At 56.9% G+C, this 20,121-nt stretch overlaps 1 protein-coding gene across 3 annotated transcripts in view; it reads left to right on the top strand.

Annotated features, from left to right (window-relative positions):
• The window catches only part of SHROOM2 (shroom family member 2), a 102,601-nt gene that overhangs the window by 49,552 nt on the left and 32,928 nt on the right, over positions 1–20,121 (top strand). The window lies entirely within an intron of this gene.

Here is a 20,121-nt window from a genome sequence, read left to right as displayed (position 1 = left end):
GCCTCGGCAGCCTCGTGCACAGCTGGGTCGCTGGGCCTGGGCCTCTGAGTCAGAGTGTCACTCACAGAGATTGTATGTAGCGGGTTAATTTGCAGCTTTAAAATAGACATGCAGTCCACCGGCTCCCGCAGGGAAGAGCAGAGAATCCGCGAGAAGGTGGGTGGGAGCAGCGAAGGACAGTGTGTGCGCCCTAATTCTAAAGTGTTGCGAGTGTGGTCGCTTCGTTGGAGCCAGGGAGGAGTTCAGATGAAATAACAGTGTGTCTTCGCCTTGCCCTTGACGCCAGAGGGAGGCGGAGGAGGGAGGAGGGGCCCCGCAGGAGCCCTGGGGTAACCCCGCTGGACAGGGCTGGTGGAGGGTGGGAGTAACTGTGTCCGGCGGGGTCACTGCGTGCAGATTTCTCAAGCACCTGGAGAATCTCGGGTGATGGGTGCGACATTCACATCAGGCACCAGCCTCAGAATCCTGGCTTCCCAGCGGAATAACCAGCTTCAGCGTCTGCTGTGAGAGCCCCATGGGCCGGGTTCCATTTCACTGGGCTTTAAACGGCGAGCTGTTACCCACGCACGAGGGGATCGACGTGTCCGTGGCTCTGAGGAGCCGGGCGTGGCACTTCGTGTGTGCTGTGCGAGACACGAGCGACGTCCCGCGGGGGGGAGGGAAAGCCCACGGGTAACACGCCCGCCGCATTTAGCAGAGCTTGGAGCACAATTAAGGCTTTATCGCCGGATTCCGAGCAAGTCCCAGCTGAGCGCCGGCTGAACTGTCTTCAAAGCCAGCTCCCGGGCCCGGCTGAGAGGGCGAGCTGCGGGTGGGGGTGCGGGCGGGTGGGTGGGTGGTGCACAGGGCACTCTGCTTTCCCGCCTGCACTCTGCCCTGAGCTCATTGAATTGAAGCTGCAGAAGGTTCGTGGGCCTGGAGTTAAGCTGCTCTGCTGTGAATCGTCCTAATGAACGGCTGTGATGTGTATACTGTGTGTGTGCACGTGTGTGCGCGTGTGTGTCTGTGTGTGTATTGAAAATGGCTCTCTCAGCGGGGAAAGGGTCCAGAGGCGTGGGAGGGGCCCTGGGCTGCATGTGGCGGGCGGGCCTGCAGGCAGGCTGCGTCACCGCTCGGAGGAGATCGGTCCCCGAGGTTTCTCCTTTTGAGCTCCGAACCCGGCAATTTGCAGGCTTGCGGGTGCTGTGAGGGAGTGGCGGGCCTCGGTGAAATTCCAGGGGAGGAATGCAGAGACCGCGTGGCCAGCTTTTCACAGAGAGAGTTCATTTTCCGGAGCGTTGGCAAGAAGTAGTGCCCTGGAAACCTCGCGTTTGAGGATAAAAGAAATGGAGACGCAGGCAGAGGCCTGTCTTTTACTCACCAAACACAGAACCTGTAATGGGAAGATTTCAGGATGCTTAATAGTGTCTTTGAGTTTAAAGTCATGTAAACGTGTCTGTGTAAGGAGTACAGGTTGGCCCTGGCCGGTGTGGCTCAGCAGTTAGGCGTCAGCCTGCGCACGGAAAGGTTGACGGATTGATCCCTGGCCCAGGGCACGGGCCCGAGGCAACCAGTCCATGCGTCTCTCTCACATCAATGTTTCTCTCTCTCCCCCTCCCTGCCTCCCACTCTCCCTAAAAGTCTATGGGAAAATCTCTTTGGGGAAAGGTTAACAAAACTAAATAAATCAGTAAAAACAAAGTATAAATTTCAGGCAGTGCAAGATAATAAAAAATGTTTTTTGTTGTACTTTGTTGGGATGGCAGAACAGTGTCAAGATAAGAATTATTGTTTGCACATGCAATCCCAGGACATTTTTGTGGGGTTCAAGATGTTGTGGGTTTTGTTTTTTATTTTATTTTATTATTTTATTTTATTTTTATTTTTTATTTTATTATTTTATTTTATATTTTTTATTTTATTTTATTATTTTATTATTTTATTTTATTACTTTATTTTTTATTTTCGTTTCGTTTCGTTGAATTGAGAGAGGGAGAGGCATCGATTTGTTGTTAATTCTTAAATGTGCCCTGAGCAGGGGTGGGACCTGCCACCTCGGATGGGAGAGGAGGGGGGATGAGAACACATCCCAGTGGCAGCCGCAGAGCGGAGTTCGCACGAAATCACGCTCTTTGTTCACAATACTCACAAACGAGCCGAAACCCACCCGAGGGCCACCTTCCTGTCCTCCCTGAGCGGCCGCTGGGTGGACAGAGGTTAAGCGCTACCTCGGGACCCGTTATTGATTTACGAATAGATTCCAGAGGGAGAAAGCGCAGGTTTCCCTTCCGAGCTCCGCCTCATTGTTGCTTTAAAGAGGACGGTTACTTTTTTGGGCCTTCAAACGCTGAGGGGCAATTGAGGCTTTCGGTCCCCAACTGCTCCCGGGTAATTAGGAAGCTGGGGTAACGGGAGGGAACTGAAGCTTGGGGTTTTCCAGGGCCCGGCCCAGCGCCAGGCCCAGCTCCCCCCACAGCCGCCTCCCTGTGCCAGGAGCGCTTGCAGCCCTTTGCAGCTGTTTTCTCCTTGCCTTTGGGAAAGGCGGGCAGGACGGGCCACCGCAGGTTTGCTGACTTGCTGGTTTGACCTCATGGCCTCACATTATCGGAGAGGAGGTGTTTTGCTTTGTGTTTTAAATACGTTTTGATTGATTTCAGAGACAGGGAGGGAGAGGGAGAGAGAGAGATGGAAACACCAGCGATGAGAGTCATCGATTGGCATGGGCCCTGACCGGAGTCGAACCAGGCCTCCGGGTGCCTGGGTCGGCGCTGGGAGGGGGCGTGGAGTGAGACCCGGGACAGAGGGGGGAGGAAGTGTGCAGAGGGCCTTGGGAGTTCTCACTACCTGAAATGCTGAGGGCAAGTCGGAGGAGCCGGGGCCCACCGCTGACCCTGACGTCCGGTTCGGACGGGGCGGGGCGGCCTGCCTTCTCCCGGGATTGTGACGAGGCGGAGACATATTTAACGACGTAATAAAAATAAGCTAAGTTGTGTAGCGCGTGATTCCAAATGTCTATAATTCCCAGAATAGGCAGATCCGGGGAACAGAATGCAGATGTGTGGCTGCCAGGGATGAAGGGGTGGGGCAGTGGGAGTGACTGTCGTGGGCATGGGCTTTCTTTAGGGGCTGATGAATACGTACCAGAATTAGATCGTAGCGACGGGGGGAGAAGCCGTGAATACACTGGAACTGTTGAACGCTACACTTTCAAAGGGTGAGTTTTTTGGTACAATAGTCCCCCCTTACCACAGTTTCAGTTACCCTGGGTTTGGTCCCGGCGAGGAGTGAGAGTGCTTCCTGGGCTGGGAATCGGGGGCCTGAATGGCTCTCTGTCCAGACAGACACTTGAAAAGCGGCTTCTTTGATGATTCTGCTGCAGTGTGAAATCCACTTCTCTTGTAATCTGCATTTTACTTTTCTCATGTTTGGTGGTTTAGCTTTGGGAGTTTGTATATCCACCCAAGTGGGAAGGAGGGGAAGGAGTGGAAAGGACGTGGGCTTTGGGCCCTGGCCAGTGTGGCTCAGTGGTTAGAGCGTGAGCCGGGGCACCAAAAGGTCACAGGTTCAAATCCTGGTTGAGGGCACGTACCTGGGTTGCAGGTTTGATCCCTGGCCCCATCAGGGCTCCTTCAGGAGGCAACCAGTTGAAGTGTCTCTCTCACATCAGTGTTTCCCTCTCTTCCTCTCTCCCCCTCCCTGCTACTCTCTCTAAAAATCAGTGCAGAAAAATATCATCAGGTGAGGGTTAGCTAAAAAACAAATAAACAAAAAGAATGTAGGCTTGGAGTGGAAAACACAGGGTGAGGTCGTCATTTTCTCTCTCAGCGCAATGGTATCAGGCCACCGAAGCCTGCTAATAACGCGTGTCCCCGGAAGGTGGGATATCCAGAGCAACCTTCCTTGCAGACTTATTTAAATGTTTAATGGATTTCATGTTAATGCATCAGCACAGTGCTTAAGATCAAGTAGGTGTAAAAACAAAACCAAACATGGAAAAGTCGCTCTTGCTGAAGTAGCAGTCATACTGTTATATACAAATATAATAGCAGGAGACATGCGTGTCTTATTTGGTTCAATGAGCAAGAGTCAGAAATCATCGCTGTGGCCAGGCTGGTGTTGCTCAGTGGTTGAACGCTGACCCATGAACCAAGGGGTCCCAGGTTCGATTCCCGGTCAGGGCACCTGCCGGGGTTGCCGTTTTGATCCCCAGGAGGCAGCCGATCAATGTTTCTTTCTCACTGGTGTTTCTCTCTCCCTCTCCCTTCCTTTCTTTCTAAAATTAAATCAATAAAAATATACTTTTTTAAAAAAGAAAGAATTGCTGTGAACTTAGCAGAGGTAGACAGAAGCAGGTTGAAAGGAGAAAGTCGGTCCTGAAGGTCAGTGCAGGCAGGGGAGGGGGGGCTCTCCAGTGGGAAGGGGCTGGTCAGGGCCTGGGGGGGGGGGGTCCTTCCTTGGGGGAGGGGCGAGGCCCTGCGGTCTCAGCTGCTTTGGGCAGGGAGGTTGGACTCGGGGACTTTCAGTACAGATCATGATGAGCTGACAGATTGGGTAGGTCAGGGTCAGCCACCACCTCTTGGCTTGGCTGACCGCCTCGTGCACAGTAAAACTTCAGCAAACACTGGGTTACCTGCACGGTTCCATGCCTCATGAGCGCGTTAAAAAGCCGGAGAGTGCACGCGCCAGATGTGAAATACGCATTTGAATATTATTATTATTATCATTTTTATTTGTAACCCTCACCCAAGGAGTGAGGATATTTTTCCCATTGATTTTTTTTTTTTTTTAGCGAGAGTGAAAGGGAGAGCCGGAGAGGGAGAGAGAGAGAAACATCCATGTGAGAGAGACACATCCATTCCTTGCCTCCCGCAAGCAAGCGGGTCGTCTGGGGGCGGGGATGGAACCTGCAACCCAGGGGCGTGCCCTTGATCCGGAACCGCACCCGTGACCCTTTCGTGCAGGGCGGGGAGTGAGGGGGGGGTGTGCGTGCGCGCCCATGGGCGCACGTGCACGCGCGCAAGCTAACCACTGACCGACACCAGCCAGGGCCGCTTTTGGATGTTTCCAGCGACTACACCCCAGATATGGGGGTTGGTAGGTTAGCGGGCAAGCGTTTGGGGGTTCAGGAGGGCAAGCGTTTGGGGGTTTAGGCTAGGAGCCTTGGGCACGCCGCTGTCGGCGGAGTAACGTGAAATGCTCACGGAGGTGCGCGCCGCCGGAGCCTGCGTGGACTTGCCCTGGGCCGTCGCGAGGCGGCCGGCGCAGTCGGGCAGCGTGGGGAGCGTGGCCTCGGGAGTCTGGCTGCGGAGGGCGGGCCTCGGGGCGGCAGCCGGCCGGGGCCGCGGGTCCCCGAAGGCAGCGCCGCGCCCAGGGGGCCGGGTAAGCGTCTGGCGTCCCGGTTGGGCACCTCCTCCAGCCGGGGCTGCTTTCCTGCCGCCGCGGGGGCTGGGACCCCCGGCGCGTCTTTTGTTCTCTGGGCTGTAAAAGAGCGGCTCGGGCTTGTCAGCCTGCCGTGCAGCGGAGCGGGGGGATCCGGGGAGCTCGGCACGCGTCCTGCGTGTGCATTGTTCTGCCTGCAGATGAAAAATCACGCACCGCGGGGTGCAGATCCCGGGCGCGCGCGCTCTGCCCGCGCCTGTGCGCCCGCGCGCGCCCGCGCCGGCCGTGTGTCTGCAGACTCCGGCGGCTTTTTGCAGGGTTGCTGTTGGCAGGCGGCTGAGAGCGCGCTGGGAACTCCCGGGCGGTGCTCTCCGCTCAGGCTTGGGCTGCTGTCACTGGGCTCCTTGCTATGTGGACGTCGTGCAGAGCCCCCTCCCCTGTGCCAAGGTCACCCCGGAGGCTGGGTCGGGGCCCCAGCAGCGCGCAAGGACCCCCCCTGCCTTGCCTTTTATGCCTTTTCTTTTGGCATAACAGTGGGAAATGAGCGTTTTTACGACTGAGGCTTTGCATGTGGATACTGAAAGGAAATGGTGAGTCAGCCGCATCCAAATGAAAAAGAAAAAATAGCAGTGGAATCGGGTGTGCATGTTTAGTCATGAAGAAAATGCTCTGTGGGGAAATGCACACACACCCTGCTCCTTGCGTGGGGGGGATGTGAGCGGAGGACATGGATTCTTGGGTGCTGGGGGTGCTGCTCCAGCTGTTGGGCTTCGCTGTCCTTGGTGTGGCATGCCTTTCTTTTGCACGTCTGCTGTGCACGAGCTGTGGCTTCCTGGTGTTTGGTGTGTGTGTTTTCTTTTTGTAGTCTGGTAAGAGAAACAGATGGTTCGTCTTGGCCGTATTTCTAAACGGTGGGACTGCCGCGGCTCTGCCTGAGCGTGCTTTTGTGTGTGTGCAGGGAGGGCAGGCGCTGTGTCATGGGGAAACTGCGGCGGCATCTGTGTGCACACACGTGCGCACACACACACTGCGTCTGCAGGTGCAGGCTCGCAGGGGTGGGCGGCCTGGCGGAATGCATGTTCGCTGGTCGTGCCAGGTGAAAGGCAAGGAGGAAGTGTGAAGACAGGTTTGCAGAAATCTGCCTGGCGGCGTTTATAACGAGACAGCCTGCTGCCTCACACGTTGTCTGCAGGCTGATAGAAGCAATGAGTGGGAAATAATATTTTCGCGTGTCATCTGAAAATAACCGAAGATTTGGTGCAGATTTCCTGGATGGTCGGCATATTTCTTTTCTTTGAAAAGCAGGATCTTGGAGGGCACGTTGTGTACATTTTTAATGATTATGTTGCAGAAAAGCATTTCATGGAGGGTAGAAAGAGGAACAGCTCTGTGCTTTTGTTACGCGTCGTGGAAAAATTTTACACTTCTCTCTCTCACACACGCACACACCTTAAGGAAAAATGCCTGCAGGCTTTTTTCAGGGGTGCATGAACAAAGCACAGGCCACAGCAGTATTTTAAAGAGAGTACTAGAAATAAGCATACGTGTTGGTGTTGACCATATGCGCTGCACAGGCTCCTGTGGCCCAGCCAGAGTGACCGATGGCCCTGGCGAACGCACGAACTGTGGCTTGTGTGGCATGGACCGCCTGCTCTCCCCGAGTCCACCTCTGAATTCGGAAGGCTGCAGAAGCTTGTCCCTTATGTGGCCTTCAGAACCCATTTGCTTGACTCTCAGCACCTCTTCTGTGCATTAAAATCAAAGAAGAGCCGGGCCAGCATGGCTCAGGGGTTGAGGGTCAACCTATGAACCAGGAGGTGACGGTTGGATTCCTGGTCAGGGCCCAGGCCCCAGTTGCCGCTTGATCCCCCAGTAGGGGCCGTGCAGGAGGCAGTCGATCCATGACTCTCATCCTTGATGTTTCTGTCTTTCTCTCCCTCTCCCTCCCTTTCTCTAAAATCAATAAAAACATATTTTTAAAACATAAATAAAAATAAAATTGAAGAAGGTGCAGGTGGGGAGGCAGTAGAAGGCAGAGCTGGTGGTTTGCGTCCCCCGTCCAGCCCGGGTTTCCCCAGCCATGGGATGCTTGTGTTTTCCAGCTGGCTTTCCTGCAGCCGGTTGGTAGTCAGGTCATTTCTGGGAGGGGTAGACCTCCCTGGAAGTCCAGAGAGATCCTAGAGTTTAATTAGATTTTCCACCTTTAGAAACAGGTATAGAATCCTTTGTGTTAATTCCTCAAAGTTCACAAAGCTTTTTCACCCGTGTGTGTTGGCTCGCAACATGGGTATTGGGTTCATTTCACAACAAGCACACTGGCCTCAGTGATGGGTTCTCATGGCTGGTGATGCAGCACCCCTGTGTACAGCTGCTCTTTAAATATTTTTCTTATTGATTGTTTTTTCTTTTAGAGAGAGAGGAAGGGAGAGAAATAGTAACATCAGTGAGAAACATCCAACAGCTGCCTCCTGCACACCCCGTACTGGGGATCGAACCCTCAACCCAGGCATGTGCCCTGACTGGGAATTGAACTGGTGACCTCTTGCGTGATGGGTTGACACTCAACCAATACGCCATACCTCCCGGGCTGCGTGGCTGGTTTTTAATCTGGTGGTTCCTGCTGTGTCATGGAGCCTCCGATGTTGGCAGGTCCTGCAGGTGCACATGCCTGAATGCAGAGCGAGGTGCCGAGCCTGTCCTCTCATTAACTTGCACGCCTTGCGTCCGGTGCGCCAACAATGCAGGGATAGGAATCCCAGGGGCTGCAGTCACAGACCCCTGGCTGGGCTGAGACACTGGGACGTGGGTCTGTTCCCTTCCCCCCCCACCCCACCCCCGCTTGGATGTGCCCTCTGTTTCTTCACCCATGAAATAAGGAGTTTGGATGAAACAGTTCCTAAGGTCCCTTTCAGACAGAATAAATTTTGATTCCTGGGGAGAGAAGCCCGGGACTCAAATTCCCCTTAAAAATCACACCCGGCCCGGCAGCGTGGCTCAGCAGTTGAGCGTGGACCTATGGTCCAGGAGGTTGTGGTTCGGTTCCCGGTCAGGGCACATGCCGCGGGGGTGGGGTCAGTCCCCACTGGGAGGCATGCAGGAGGCAGCTGGTCATTGACTGTCTCTCATCGTTGATGTTTCTATCTCTCTCCCTTCCACTCTCTGAAATCAATAAAGACATGTTTAAAAAAAAATTCACATCCGACCCTGTGGGCTGTGGTGTTCGCCTCATTTGCTGTCAATGTTCATATGAAAAAAGACATAAATATATATGAAACACACGTAACATCTCTGCCGTCCATTTACAAATAGCGCAAGCTCCTGTCAGCAGCCGCGCCTTCTGCCTGCAGGGTTGCGGGAGGCAGCTGCAGTACCCTGGACTAAAATTACTCCTCCACGCTAGCGCCGCATAAAGTCGGCTGCCAATAGTGGCGTTCTCTTGGGCATAACTTACATGACATTTCTTATTTAATGATTTTGGTTAAAAAAAATCTAGCCAGTGGGCCCTTAAACATGCTTGGAGGCCATTAAAAATGGAATTACTAAAAATTGTTGTACGATATTTAACATGCATACACACACATACGTGCATATGTATGTATATGTACATATGTGTGTGTGCACTTCACACAGATATATGTGTCATAGACATTTTGTATTGTAGTCAAGCATATAAAATACATTTTCATACAATAAATACCTGAAGCCTACTGGGTGAATAATCCATTTCAAATACGATTCAGCTGAGTAACATCAGACAACAATCTGAGATGTGTGATTTTCAGAATTTGGGGTTACATGGAGTTGTGATAAAAGGGAAGACACCTGAAGCCAATGGTTTTTGGCTTAGTTTATGATCTGGTATTATAACTATATCTTTTGTTTTGTTTCTGGCGCTAATTCTCACCCTAGGTGGGCCTGGGGCACCTGTTAACCCCCTGGCCTGGGAAATCACGGCTGGGTGCAGTTTCCTGCCGTGGCCACAAGAGGGCGACGGCTGCCAGGAAAACGTGTCCCATCCCGCTTGCTGCTCAATAGGTCACAGGCCTGAGGGCCACCAGTTCTCCCCGCGCTGCCCTTGTCAGGGCCGCTGGCAGCTCAGAGCTTGTCTCCTGAAGGGAAAACAACTCTTGCCTCCAGTGGGCCTCAGCCAGGGGCCCATTTCATCCCTCGGTTGGGGTTGCAGGAGGCAGCGTGCCGGCGAAGGTGTGGCCGGCTGGCTTCTTGTCAGTTTGGTGGTGTTAGGCCAGGAGGTTGAGCTGCGGCACAGCTGAACGCGGGTGCGTTCCTGTAGGCGTGTAAATGCACGCATACGCGTGTAACATGGAAGGCAGAAGTGGGTTGTGGGTGATGGCTATCGAAAGGGCTAAGTGCCCTGGGCTTCTGCACAGGGTGACCCGTCTTGGACACGGGAGGAGCCCAGGCTGGGCAGCAGGTCTCTGTCTCTACGTGGATATGGCCTCTGCCAGGCGGGGGGTGGGGGGCAGGGGCTGTGCTCCCACAGGCGAGTTCGACCCCAATGCTCGCGTGGGTCTCCCAGCCCGGCCTGTCCAAGGCACCCTGCAGACAGAAGTCCTTCCTCGTGATCACAGCAAACCAGAGTGCGGATACCCAAAGGCCCCGAGACTTGAGCACCCAGTTGTGGCTGATGTTACCGTCCGTTGCTGCGAGGTGGCGGGTGTTTGTCAAACAGCGGGTGCCTGTAGTGTTCATGGGGGTCGGGGGACGCTGGGGTTGAAGGTTTTTAGTGGGAGGAGAGGAAACGGTTGCAGTGTCCCTGGAGTGTGTAGTGAAAGGCTGGGCAGTTGTTTGTGAGTGGTTACGAGTTAGGTTTTAGTTTCTGAACAGGCCCAAGGCCTGCACTGAAATGTCCGCTGAGCCTGGACGAACGTTCCTCCTGATGACTTGGGCAAGGCATTGGACTAGGGCAGTGCAGTGCCCTAGATGGGCCTGGGACAGCTGTGACTCCCAGGCCAGGGAGCAGTGTCCTGGGTGCAGTACTACCCTTGGCCAAAAGGGGGCGGGGGCTTCCAGTAGCATGTGTGCTGGCCTTCTGGCTGGGTAAGAGGTGACAGGCCGGGACCCCGTGGCCTGTGGCCCAGCTTACTGCTTTGGCCGCCCAGGTCGGAACCTCCTTTGACAGCTCGGGGCTGGCCTTATCAACGGAAGAGAACTCTGGCCTTGACTGGCAGTCAGGCAACCGATTCTGAATCGTCCCGAGTTAGGTTTCACTGGATACAAACCTGTCCTTTCTGAAGGACCCAGGGGCGCCTGAGCTCTTCTGTAATATTTCCAGGTGCCCTGGCATTCCATTTTGTGGCTTGGGGCGGGGGTCCCACATCTGTACCTACCTTAGTGTAGGGCGAGGTGTGGGGCCTGGCTGGCTGGCTTGCTGGCTGAGTGACAGACAGACAAGGGGTCCGGGAGATGATTGGGCTTGAAATGCTGGTTCTGCTCTGAAGCACCCACTGAACCTGGAGCAGAGTTTCTCTGGGGACGTCGGAGGAGGGACAAGGCCAGGGCCCTTGCAGCACAGTGCCGCGCGTGTGCCCGGGACACATGTTAACCCCCTGGCCTGGGAAATCACTGCTGGGGTGCAGTTTCCCGCCGTGGCCACAAGAGGGCGACGGCTGCCAGGGAATCACGTCCCTTCAGGCTTTCTGATCACAGCTCACAGGCCTGAGGGGCACCAGTTCTCCCTGCCCTGCCCTTGTCACGGCCTCTGCCAGCTCAGAGGTTGGCTCCTGAAGGGAAAACAACTCTTGCCTCGAGTGGGAGTCGGGCAGGGGCCCATTTCATCCCTCAGTTGGGGTTGCAGGAGGCAGCGTGCCTGCCAAGGTGTGGCCGAGTGGCCTGTTGTCAGTTTGGTGGTGTTAGGCCACTAGGTTGAGCTGCGGCACAGATGAATACGCGTGTGTTCCTGTAAGCGGGTAAATGCACGCGTACGTGTGTGACATGCAAGGCAGAAGTGGGTTATGGGTATCGAAAGGGCTAAGTGCCCTGGGCTTCTGCACAGGATGCCCAGTCTGGGACCTGGAAGGAGCCCAGGCTGAGCAGCAGGTCTGTGTCTCTGAGTGGATATGGCCTCCGCGGGGCGGGGGGCCAGGAGGGCGATCATCCTGGGATTTGCTCCCACAGGCGAGTTCTACCCTGGTGCCCACGTGGGTCTTTGAGCGTGCCCTCTCCAAGGCAACCTGCAGAAATATGTCCTTCCTCGTGATCATATCAAATGTGAGTGCGGATACCCAAAGGCCCCGAGACTTGAGCAGCCAGTTGTGGCTGATGTTACTGTCCGTTGCTACGAGGTGGTGGGTGTTTGTCAAAGACCGGGTGCCGGTAGCGTTGATGGGGGTCGGGGAAAGCTGGGGTTGGTGGTTTTTCGTGGGCGGAAGGCAACCGTTGCAGTGTCCCTGGAGTGTGAAGCGAAAGGCCCGGGAGTCGTTTGTGAGCGGTCACGAATTCGGTTTTAGTTTCTGAACAGGCACAAGGCCTGAACGGAAACTTCCATCGAGCCTGGAGGGTCGTTCCTCCTGAAGACTTTGGCGTGGCCCTGGACTCAGGCAGTGCAGTGCCCTAGATGGGCCTGGGACAGCTGAGTTCAAGGCCAGGCAGCGCTGTCCTTGGGTGCAGTACTGGCCCTTGGCCACAAGGGAGCGGGGCTTCCAGGAGCATGTGTGCTGGCCTTCTGGCTGGGTAAGAGGTAACAGGTGGGCCGGGCCCCCCGTGGCTGCTGGCCGGGCTTTCTGCTTGGTCGCCTGGTTCGGGGCCTCCTTTGACAGCTCCGGGCTGGCCTTATGAACGGAAGAGAACTCTGGCCTTGACTGGGAGTCATGCAAACGAGTCTGAATCGTCCCGAGTTAGGTTTCACTGGGGACAAACCTGTCCTCGCAGAAGGACCCAGGGCGCCTGAGCTCTTGTGTAATATTTCCAGATGTCCAGGCATCCCATTTTGTGGCGGGGGGGGTCCCATATCTGTAAATTCCTTAGTGCAAGGCGGGGTGTGGGGCCGGGCTGGCTGGCTGGCTTGCTGGCTGACAGACAAGGGGTCAGGGAGGTGATTGCGCTTGAAATCCTGGTTGTGCTCTGAAGCACCCACTGAACCTGGAGGAGCACTTTCTCTGGAGACGTCGCAGAAGGGGGAAGGCCAAGGCCCTTGCAGAACAATGCCCTAGGTGGGCTGGGGCACCTGTTAATGCCCAGGCTTGGGAAATCACGCCTGGGGTGCAGTCTCCCACCTTGGCCACAAGAGGGCGACGGCTGCCAGGAAATAACGTCCCTTCAGGCTTGCTGGTCAATAGGTCACAGGCCTGAGGGGCACCAGTTCTCCCCGCGCTGCCCTTGTCAGGGCCTTTGGCAGTTCAGAGCTTGTCTCCTGAAGGGAAAACAACTCTTGCCTCGAGTGGGAGTCAGCCATGGGCCCATTTCACCCCTTGGTTGGGTTTGGGGAGGCAGCGTGCCGGCAAAGGTGTCAGTTTGGTGGTGTCGGGCCATGAGATTCAGCTGTGGCACAGATGAACGCGCGTGCGTTCCTGTAGGCGCGTAAACGCAGGGGTACGTGTGTAACGTGGAAGGCAGAAGTGGGTTATGGCTATCCAAGGGCTAAGTGCCCTGGGTTCTGCCCAGGGTGCCCCGTCTGGGACACGGGAGGAGCCGAGGCTGGGCAGCAGGTCTGTGTCCCTGAGTGGATATGTCCTCCCCGGGCGGGGGGGCGGGCGTGGGCTGTGCTCCCACAGGCGAGTTCCACCTCAGTGCCAGCGTGGGTCTCCAAGGCCACCTGTCCAAGGCACCCTGCAGACAGAAGTCCTTCGTCAATATTCCATCAAACGTGAGTCTGGATACCCAAAGGCACGGAGACTTGACCAGCCAGTTGTGGCTGATGTTACCGTCTGTTGCTGTGAGGTGGTGGGTGTTTGTAAAATAGCGGTGCCCAGTTTATTGATGGGGGTCGGTGGATGCTGGAGTTGAAGGTTTTTAGAGGGAGGAGAGGAAACCGTTGCAGTGTCGCTGGACTGTGAAGGGAAAGGCCGGGGAGTCGTGTGTGAGCGGTTAGGAGTTCGGTTTTAGTTTATGCACAGGCCCAAGGCCTGAGGTGAAGGAGGTCCCGGGGCCTTCCCCCGTCGAGCAGGCCACTGGAACCGGGGGCTGCCCCTGGCGGACCGTGTTGTCACGGGCCCGGTGTGACTGCCCTTCTTTAATTCGCAGCTGCACGGCTGCTTGGCTGTGTGCTCTGTAAGCCACTCATCGCAGTTCCCCGCCTGTTTGATAAGCTTCCGGTGGGTCTCATGCGTGCCTAGCTTGTGTTTGAAACCTAACTTCCCAGGCCGGGTTGGCGTTTTCTTCAGCTCGTCCACGGGGCTCCCTTGTGTCAGCTTGTTTTCAGTGGATGCAGCATCCTCGGCCTCTAGAGGGACAAACGAACCTGTCCTCACTCAGGGTCCCCCTGGGGCCTGGAGCCTGGGTCAGGGCCCGGTCTCTGTGCTTGCCATCGGGCATGATTGGGGGTGGGTAGGCGGTGGAGACAAACCTAGCTGACAAGGGGTCTGGGGAGGAATTGAGTGTGATATTTGCGTTCTGCTCTGAAGCCTTCACCAAGCCTGGAGGGACCTTTCTCCTGAAGACTTGGGCGGGGCCCTGGACTGGGGCAGTGCAGTGCCCTAGATGGGGCTGGACAGCTGAGTCCCAGGCCAGGGAGTAGTATCCTAGGTGCAGTACTGGCCCTTGGCCACAAGGGGGCGGGGCTTCCAGGAGCATGTGTGCTGGCCTTCTGGCTGGGTAAGAGGTGACAGGTGGGCCGGGCCCCAGTGGCCCGAGGCCCGGCTTTCTCCTTTGGCAGCTCGGGGCTGGCCTTATGAACGGAACAGAACTCTGTCCTTGACTGGGAGTCAGGCAAAATATTCTGAGTCGTCCCGAGTTAGGTTTCACTGGGGACAAACCTGTCCTCTCTGAAGGATCCAGGGGCGCCTGGGCTCTTGTGTAATATTTCGAGATGCCCTGGCATTCCATTTTGTGGCTTGGGGCGGGGGTCCCACCTCTTTAACTACCTTAGTGCAAGGCGGGGTGTGGGGCCTGGATGGCTGGCTGTTTGGCTGGCTGGCTGGCTGGCTGGCAGGCAGACAAGGGGTCAGGGAGGTGATGGGGCTTGAAATGCTGGTTCTGCTCTGAAGCACCCACTGAACCTGGAGCAGAGTTTCTCTGGGGACGTCGCAGGAGGGACAAGGCCAGGGCCCATGCAGTGAAGCGCCCTAGGTGGCCCTGCGGCACCTGTTAACCCCCAGGCCTGGGAAATCACTGCTGAGGTGCAGTTTCCCTCCTTGGCCACAAGAGGGCGACGGCTGCCAGGAAAACGTGTCCCATCAGGCTTCCTGGTCAATAGGTCACAGGCCTGAGGGGCACCAGTTCAGCCCGCGCTACCCTTGTCAGGGCCTCTGGCAGCTCAGAGCTTGTCTCCTGAAGGGAAAACAACTCTTGCCTCGAGTGGGCCTCAGCCAGGGGCCCATTTCATCCCTCGGTTGGGGTTGCAGGAGGCAGTGTACTGGCAAAGGTGTGGCCGGCAAAGTTGTCAGTTTGGTGGTGTTGGGCCAGGAGTTTCAGCTGCGGCACAGATGAACGTGCGTGCGTTCCTGTAGGTGCATAAATGCACGCGTACGTGTGTAACGTGCAAGGCAGAAGTGGGTTATGGGTATCAAACGGGCTAAGTGTCCTGGGCTTCAGTGCAAGGTGCCCTGTCTGGGACACGGGAGGAGTACAGGCTGGGCAGCAGGTCTGTGTCCCTGAGTGGATATGGCCTCCGGGGGGCCAGGGGGGCAATCCTGGGCTTTGCTCCCACAGGCGAGTTCTACCCCGGAGCCCTCGGGGGTCTCCCAGCGCGCCCTGTCCAAGGCACCCGGCAGACAGAAGTCCTTGCTCGTGATCACATCATCGTGAGTCTGGAGACCCAAACACACAGAGACTTGAGCAGCCAGTTGTGGCTGATCTTACCATCCGTTGCTGCGAGGTGGTGGGTGAATGTGAAACAGCGGGTGCCCGGTGCATTGATGGGGGTCGGTGGATGCTGGAGTTGAAGGTTTTTAGAGGGAGGAGAGGAAACCGTTGCGTGTCCCTGGAGTGTGAAGGGAAAGGCCAGGGAGTCGTGTGTGAGCGGTTACGAGTTGGGTTTTAGTTTCTGCACAGGCCCAAGGCCTGAACTGAAGGGGCTCCTGGAGCCTTCCCCCCTCAAGGAGGCCACGGGACCCGGGGCTGCCCTTCTCGGACCGCGTTGTCATGGGCCGGGTGTGACTGCCCTTCTTTAATTCGAAGCCACAGGGCTGCTTGGCGGTGTGCTCTCTAAGCCACTCACCGTCGTTCCGTGCTCTGTGGGTAGCTTCTGGTGTGTCTCATGTGTGCCTAGCCCGTGTCTGAAAACTAACTTCCCAGGACGGTTTGGCATTTTCTTAAGCTCTTCCACACGGCTGCCTTGTGTCAGCTGGTTTCCAAGTGGATGCACCTTCCTCGGCCTCCTGGAGGGAGAAAACGAACCTGTCCTCTCTCAGGGTCCCCATGGGCCTGGGACGGGGCCCTGTCTCTGTGCTTGCCATGGGCATGATTGGGGGTGGGTGGGGGTTGGAGACACGCCTAGCTGACAGGGGACCTGGGGAGGAACTGAGTGTGATGTGTGGGTTCTGCTCTGAAACGTCTGCCGAACCTGGAGGGACGTTTCTCTTGAGGACTTGGGAGTGGCCCTGGACTCGGGCAGTGCAGTGCCCTAGATGGGGCTGGACAGCTGTGAGTCCCAGGCCAGGGAGCAATGTCCTGGGGGGCAGTACTGGCCCTTGGCCACAAGGGGGCGGGGCTTCCAGGAGCATGTGTGCTGGCCTTCTGGCTGGGTAATAGGTGACAGGTGGGCCGGGCCCCTGTGGCCTGTGGCCCGGCTTTCTGCTTTGGCCGCCTGGGTCGGGCCTCCTTTGACAGTTCGGGGCTGGTCTTATGAATGGAAGACAACTCTGGCCTTGACTGGGAGTGAGGGAAACGGTTGTGAATCGTCCCGAGTTAGGTTCACTGGGGACGACCTGTCCTCTCTGAAGGACCCAGGGGCGCCTGGGCTCTTGGGTAATATTTCCGGATGCGCAGGCTTTCCATTTTGTGGCTCGGGGGTGTCCCACAACTGTACCTACCTTAGTGTAAGGCGGGGCGTGAGGCCTGGCTACCTGGCTGGCTGGCTGGCTGGCTGGCTGACAGACAAGGGGTCAGGGAGGTGATTGAGCTTCATATGCTGGTTCTGCTCTGAAGCTCCCAGTGAACCTGGAGGAGCACTTTCTCCTGGGGACATCGCAGGAGGGGCAAAGCCAACACCCTTGCAGCGAAGGGCCCTTGGTTGTCCTGGGGCACCTGTTCACCCCCTGGCCTGGGAAATCTCGGCTCGGGTGCAGTTTCCGACGCTGGCCACAAGACGGAGTCAGCTGCCAGGAAAATGCTTCCCATCAGGCTTGCTGGTCAATAGGTCACAGGCCTCAGGGGCACCAGTTCTGCCCGCGCTGCACTTGTCAGGGCCTCTGGCAGCTCAGAGCTTGTCTCCTGAAGGGAAAACAACTCTTGCCTCGAGTGGGCCTCAGGAAGGGCCCATTTCATCCCTCGGTTGGGGTTGCAGGAGGCAGCGTGTTGGCCATGGTGTGGCCCAGTGGCCTCTTGTAAATTTGGTGATGTTAGGCCACGAAGTTGAGCTTCAGCAGAGATGACCGGGCGTGCGTTCCTGTAGGTGGGTATGTGCAGGGGTACGTGTGTGACATCGAAGGCAGAAGGGGGTTATGGTATCGAAAGGGTTAAGTGCCCTTGGCTTCTACACAGGGTGTCCTTTCTGGGACACAGGAGGAGCCCGGACTGGGCAGCAGGTCTGTATGTCTGAGTGGATATTGCCTTTGGGGCGCGCAGGAGGCAGGGCGTGGGCTGTGCTCCCACAGACGAGTTCTACCCGAAAACCTGCGTGGGTCTACCAGCCCCCCTTTTCCGAGGCACCCTACAGACAGAAGTCCTTGATCGTGATCACATCAACGTGAGTGCGGATACCCAAAGGCCCCGAGACTTGAGCAGCCAGTTGTGGCTGATGTTACTGTCCATTGCTACGAGGTGGTGGGTGTTTGTCAAAGACCGGGTGCCGGTAGCGTTGATGGGGATCGGGGAAAGCTGGGGTTGGTGGTTTTTCGTAGGCGGAAGGCAACCGTTGCAGTGTCCCTGGAGTGTGAAGCGAAAGGCCCGGGAGTCGTTTGTGAGCGGTCACGAATTCGGTTTTAGTTTCTGAACAGGCACAAGGCCTGAACGGAAACTTCCATCGAGCCTGGAGGGTCGTTCCTCCTGAAGACTTTGGCGTGGCCCTGGACTCAGGCAGTGCAGTGCCCTAGATGGGCCTGGGACAGCTGAGTTCAAGGCCAGGCAGCGCTGTCCTTGGGTGCAGTACTGGCCCTTGGCCACAAGGGAGCGGGGCTTCCAGGAGCATGTGTGCTGGCCTTCTGGCTGGGTAAGAGGTAACAGGTGGGCCGGGCCCCCCGTGGCTGCTGGCCGGGCTTTCTGCTTGGTCGCCTGGTTCGGGGCCTCCTTTGACAGCTCCGGGCTGGCCTTATGAACGGAAGAGAACTCTGGCCTTGACTGGGAGTCATGCAAACGAGTCTGAATCGTCCCGAGTTAGGTTTCACTGGGGACAAACCTGTCCTCGCAGAAGGACCCAGGGCGCCTGAGCTCTTGTGTAATATTTCCAGATGTCCAGGCATCCCATTTTGTGGCGGGGGGGGTCCCATATCTGTAAATTCCTTAGTGCAAGGCGGGGTGTGGGGCCGGGCTGGCTGGCTGGCTTGCTGGCTGACAGACAAGGGGTCAGGGAGGTGATTGCGCTTGAAATCCTGGTTGTGCTCTGAAGCACCCACTGAACCTGGAGGAGCACTTTCTCTGGAGACGTCGCAGAAGGGGGAAGGCCAAGGCCCTTGCAGAACAATGCCCTAGGTGGGCTGGGGCACCTGTTAATGCCCAGGCTTGGGAAATCACGCCTGGGGTGCAGTCTCCCACCTTGGCCACAAGAGGGCGACGGCTGCCAGGAAATAACGTCCCTTCAGGCTTGCTGGTCAATAGGTCACAGGCCTGAGGGGCACCAGTTCTCCCCGCGCTGCCCTTGTCAGGGCCTTTGGCAGTTCAGAGCTTGTCTCCTGAAGGGAAAACAACTCTTGCCTCGAGTGGGAGTCAGCCATGGGCCCATTTCACCCCTTGGTTGGGTTTGGGGAGGCAGCGTGCCGGCAAAGGTGTCAGTTTGGTGGTGTCGGGCCATGAGATTCAGCTGTGGCACAGATGAACGCGCGTGCGTTCCTGTAGGCGCGTAAACGCAGGGGTACGTGTGTAACGTGGAAGGCAGAAGTGGGTTATGGCTATCCAAGGGCTAAGTGCCCTGGGTTCTGCCCAGGGTGCCCCGTCTGGGACACGGGAGGAGCCGAGGCTGGGCAGCAGGTCTGTGTCCCTGAGTGGATATGTCCTCCCCGGGCGGGGGGGCGGGCGTGGGCTGTGCTCCCACAGGCGAGTTCCACCTCAGTGCCAGCGTGGGTCTCCAAGGCCACCTGTCCAAGGCACCCTGCAGACAGAAGTCCTTCGTCAATATTCCATCAAACGTGAGTCTGGATACCCAAAGGCACGGAGACTTGACCAGCCAGTTGTGGCTGATGTTACCGTCTGTTGCTGTGAGGTGGTGGGTGTTTGTAAAATAGCGGTGCCCAGTTTATTGATGGGGGTCGGTGGATGCTGGAGTTGAAGGTTTTTAGAGGGAGGAGAGGAAACCGTTGCAGTGTCGCTGGACTGTGAAGGGAAAGGCCGGGGAGTCGTGTGTGAGCGGTTAGGAGTTCGGTTTTAGTTTATGCACAGGCCCAAGGCCTGAGGTGAAGGAGGTCCCGGGGCCTTCCCCCGTCGAGCAGGCCACTGGAACCGGGGGCTGCCCCTGGCGGACCGTGTTGTCACGGGCCCGGTGTGACTGCCCTTCTTTAATTCGCAGCTGCACGGCTGCTTGGCTGTGTGCTCTGTAAGCCACTCATCGCAGTTCCCCGCCTGTTTGATAAGCTTCCGGTGGGTCTCATGCGTGCCTAGCTTGTGTTTGAAACCTAACTTCCCAGGCCGGGTTGGCGTTTTCTTCAGCTCGTCCACGGGGCTCCCTTGTGTCAGCTTGTTTTCAGTGGATGCAGCATCCTCGGCCTCTAGAGGGACAAACGAACCTGTCCTCACTCAGGGTCCCCCTGGGGCCTGGAGCCTGGGTCAGGGCCCGGTCTCTGTGCTTGCCATCGGGCATGATTGGGGGTGGGTAGGCGGTGGAGACAAACCTAGCTGACAAGGGGTCTGGGGAGGAATTGAGTGTGATATTTGCGTTCTGCTCTGAAGCCTTCACCAAGCCTGGAGGGACCTTTCTCCTGAAGACTTGGGCGGGGCCCTGGACTGGGGCAGTGCAGTGCCCTAGATGGGGCTGGACAGCTGAGTCCCAGGCCAGGGAGTAGTATCCTAGGTGCAGTACTGGCCCTTGGCCACAAGGGGGCGGGGCTTCCAGGAGCATGTGTGCTGGCCTTCTGGCTGGGTAAGAGGTGACAGGTGGGCCGGGCCCCAGTGGCCCGAGGCCCGGCTTTCTCCTTTGGCAGCTCGGGGCTGGCCTTATGAACGGAACAGAACTCTGTCCTTGACTGGGAGTCAGGCAAAATATTCTGAGTCGTCCCGAGTTAGGTTTCACTGGGGACAAACCTGTCCTCTCTGAAGGATCCAGGGGCGCCTGGGCTCTTG

The sequence above is a fragment of the Miniopterus natalensis genome, chromosome X, assembly GCF_054644295.1.
Source record: "Miniopterus natalensis isolate mMinNat1 chromosome X, mMinNat1.hap1, whole genome shotgun sequence".
NCBI lineage: Eukaryota > Metazoa > Chordata > Mammalia > Chiroptera > Miniopteridae > Miniopterus > Miniopterus natalensis.
The sequence above is the reverse complement of the archived record's forward strand: the minus strand, read 5'-3'. Positions and strand labels throughout refer to the sequence as shown.